The 4,137-nt window shown below is 35.0% G+C and overlaps 1 protein-coding gene and 1 long non-coding RNA gene across 2 annotated transcripts in view; one reads left to right on the forward strand and one right to left on the reverse strand.

Moving 5' to 3' along the window:
* Window positions 1-1,271, forward strand: part of LOC107754612 (uncharacterized) — a 10,286-nt gene extending 9,015 nt beyond the window's left edge. The window contains exon 3 of the long non-coding RNA XR_001641604.1: window positions 1,262-1,271. This is a non-coding gene — a long non-coding RNA (uncharacterized LOC107754612). The remainder of the gene's footprint in view (window positions 1-1,261) is intronic.
* Window positions 1-4,137, reverse strand: part of LOC107754615 (gastrula zinc finger protein XlCGF57.1-like) — a 26,146-nt gene that overhangs the window by 11,787 nt on the left and 10,222 nt on the right. The window lies entirely within an intron of this gene.

Genomic DNA, 4,137 nt, shown 5'->3' on the forward strand with positions numbered 1-4,137 from the left:
ATTCAATATAATAATTAAAATAAATGATGGACTTTGTCAAAGATGAGAGCTTTAGTAAGGAAATGTTGTTTTGGAGAGGGTTTTCTTTTTTTTTTTTTTTACCATTGCTGTCCGGATCTTTTCAATTTCCAACCGCTTTTCCAGATGTTGAAACTCCCTGCTGAACCGTGGGCCTAGTCACGGATCACTATCAACTACGATCTGCTCCCTTCACTAAAATGTCACGGTTCCTAAACGTGATAACAAATAATATAGATAAATAATAAACACACATCAAAACGAAAACACAGATACTTACAAGACCAAGTAGGAATCATATTGAACATGTCAAAGAAATGAAACCACACACCTTGTAAACGCTGTTACTTTGCTTACATGATGGAATATCATACATCTCACAAGTTTTTAATAATTCCAGTCTTCTTCGAGAACTCTGGTCTGACGCACACGGGTTCTCGTGTTATTTCTTTATCACTTCTCGCGTGTGTTTTGTTGTGAAACGTAGTTTGCGGACCAGACAGAGCTGTATGGATTGAACGCAGCATAATTAAGATATTGTTGCGGTTATTAATTAATGTGCCCAAAAACAAGAAAAATCCATTTTAAAAAGCATATTAATATTGGACATTATAAAAGATACAGTTATATTACATTCAAATATATTGTACTGTGGAGGTTTGGAAAAAAATAAAGTCGGTTAAAATACATTATAGCACTGATTATTTCCTGCTTTTACTACATGCATTATTATTAACCCTTTCATTTTCACCCCTAAAACGAGCTAATGAAAAAAATTATTTAACTTAAAATTCTTATTAGTAGACATCTAACATATAGCCTCCAGTATTTTTATTTTTTTTTTATCTACCAGTGGCATTCCGTCCATTATGTTCTCCGTATACCCAGGCCTTTTGAGAGAATGAGTTCACGGGCTAATTAATATAAACATGATTATGAGTTGATCCCTTGAGTGATTGGTCTCATTTCCATTGCATCTTGCCAGTAATGCCTGATAAAGCAGCGTTTGTGCAGTGCTGCTTTGTGTACAGCGTTACCGGGGAAACCGCTATTTTACGCTCCAAAAGCGGCATCTAGTGGCAAAGAATGAATTTGCATTTTCATTCAGACCAACACGAAAAGGCCAACAAGTTGGCGGGCAAAATCCTGTCAACATGATTAATTTTAAAAAGACTCGTTTCAATGATTCAGAATCCACTCTTTCTTTTGAGAGATAATAACTTTATAGAAGGTGCACTTTCAGATTTAAAACTTTGCAGGATGTTTTCATTTACGTAGAGCTGTGTTACACTGCATGAAAGTTCATTTTCAAAAATTCATAATAGGGGCACTTTAATATTAGTGTTAACTACTTTAGTTAACATGAACTAAGAAATACTTCTACAACATTTATTAATCTTAATGTTCATTTCAACATTTACTATTGCATTATTAAAATTATCATTATTAACATTAGTTAATGCACTGTGAATTAAAATGAACTAACAATGAATGACTGTATTTTCATTAACTAACATTAAAAAAGATTAATAAATACTGTAATAAATACTGTTCGTTCATGTTAGTTAGTATATTAACTAATGGATTATTATTGTAAAGTGTTACCAATTCACTTGTTGTACACCAACAGAAAGCCTGTCATAACTGACAGTTTTACAAACAAACACTCGGATTATAGTTTTCACATCACATTCAACACAATAGAAGTAGAAGTATTCACCTTGAAGCTTACACTGGTGATGTAGGCTACCTTAAATAAAACTTTACAGTAAATTTCACAGTAAGTGATCTAATTTTCAGCAGTAAGAAAAAAAGTGTTTTAAAGCTTGTTTTGTAGAATATCACAACAAAACATCTATAAAATATCATATTAAAGGGGTCATATGATGCTACATGTACTTTTACAAGTTGTTTGAACTAAAATGTGTGTTGGCAGTGTGTACACAACCACCCTATAATGATAAAAATCCACCCAGTGTTTTTTCTTTTCTACATCTGCTCAAATCTTTACCCCTTTCTCAAATCGAGCCGATCTCAGATGCCTGTGTGATGTCACAAAAACAGGCCCCTCCCATGATAGTTTGATTGACAGTAGCGTTTCAGCACAGACTGGACTGGTGTCTTACCTTAGACCCGCCCTGAGTGACTGTCATCAGTCCGCCATTGTTTCACCGCCAGAGCAGATGTAGACAAGAATGTCTCCTAAGCGATTGAGGTGTTCTGTTGTTGGATGTAATAATGAACTGAACATAGCAGTAGTCATTTACTCCCGACATCTGAGCTGCTGAAGACGCAGTGGATTACGTTTTTTTTCTTTTTTCTGAAGGGAATGCGCTCCCAATCTACCTAAATGCATCTATGTTCGTGCAAACCATTCCTGATCCAGCTTCACCTATAAGAAGTGAGTGTAAGGTTTTTTAATCTTTGCAAATAATGAATCTTTGCAAATCGCCTTTCCTAATAATGTTCGAATTAGCAAGTTTCATGATGAATGCGGCTAAAGTAAACAGTCCCTCAGAGAGCAGCTCGGAAGAGTGAGTGAGGGTCAGCAGAGCTAGGGGCGGGGTCAGCAGAGCTCATTAACATTTAAAGGAAAATGCTACAAAACCGCGTGCTCTGAAAAGAGCTGTTTTTGACAGGGTAAAAAAGGTGTTTTTTACACTACCATTGAGAAATTTTAACCAAACTATGTTACAGACTTTTCATTAAGACCCTAAAGAATCATATCAACTTGTGGAAAATGGGCATCCTATGACCCCTTTAAACAAAATGAACAGAAAGGATTGCACAATAAGTCAAACTGCTATGTTTTTATTCCAAATGCGTTTTCTTTTTCTGCTGAATCGTGCTGATATGAACACAGAAAATGAAAATTTACATGTATAAAAATATGCTTTACTTTGCTTCATGAAGGAGAGTAAATGAACTAAAAGTGATACATACTGTACATAATTTCTCATAGGAACAAGAGAATCAAAAACAACTTTAACCATGCTAACACTATTCTACATTTATTTTAATCACTTAATCAAAATATAATACTGATTAACAAATGGTGATTAAACATGGACTAAAAGGATATAATAAGGCAGCAAAGGGAAGGTGATGGAGCATTGGAATCCACTCTGCTTCAATCTTTTAAGAAAATGATATATAACTTGAACAAAATGCAAAAATCATAATAAAGCATCATGATTTGAGTTATATCATGAAGTAAACTCATACAGGAATAACACTTCTTGGATATTGTTGATTTTGGAGAAACTCCAGCCTAGAGTTGATCTGAATCTCACTGCAACAGCTGCAGGGGGCTGTTTCATAAAACAAGTTGACCAAATAAGCCAGGCTTATTTCACTTAGTCTGACTTATTGTCACTTGATTTGGTTTCAGAAAGCAAATTTACCATATAGCTCAAGCTCAGTCACCGTGGCAACTTATGCTGGGAAACTAACCTGGTCTGGAGCAGGCTAACTGTCAGGCTAAGCTGAGCTCCTCTGACACTGACCAATAGGAATGCATTGATATTACCACTGACTCGCTCACACTTTATTATAAGTCCAAAAATAAAAGTATACAAAAAATACAACTGAAATAGATCAAATAAATAAAAATATAGGCTACAACTGACTGTATTTAATATATTGTGCCCAAAATGTAATGACCTTTTTTTAAGATATATGAAAACACTTTAACATAGTTGCTACTTGCACATTCAGTTGATCATTTCTAGCCATGCAGTCTTTCTCTCGGGTTTTATGACACCTGTACCTTTTATGGTAATTAGTAGAACAGTAAAACATTACAATCTAAATTTGCTCTTTAAAGCATTAAAGGGGTCATATGATGCTGCTAAAAAGAACATTATTTTGTGTATTTGGTGTAATGAAATGTGTTTATGCGGTTTAAGGTTAAAAAAACACATTATTTTCCACATACTGTACATTATTGTTTCTCCTCTATGCCCCGCCTTTCTGAAACGCGTCGATTTTTACAAAACTAATCGGTCTGAAAAGCGAGGTGTGCTCTGATTAACCAACTATCCAGTGCGTTGTGATTGGCCGAAAAGCTCAAGCGTGTGACGGAAATGTTACACCCCTTACCATACTGTGATGCCGTCT

Source organism: Sinocyclocheilus rhinocerous, unplaced genomic scaffold, assembly GCF_001515625.1.
Source record: "Sinocyclocheilus rhinocerous isolate Xijiao unplaced genomic scaffold, SAMN03320098_v1.1 scaffold3915, whole genome shotgun sequence".
NCBI classification, from domain to species: domain Eukaryota; kingdom Metazoa; phylum Chordata; class Actinopteri; order Cypriniformes; family Cyprinidae; genus Sinocyclocheilus; species Sinocyclocheilus rhinocerous.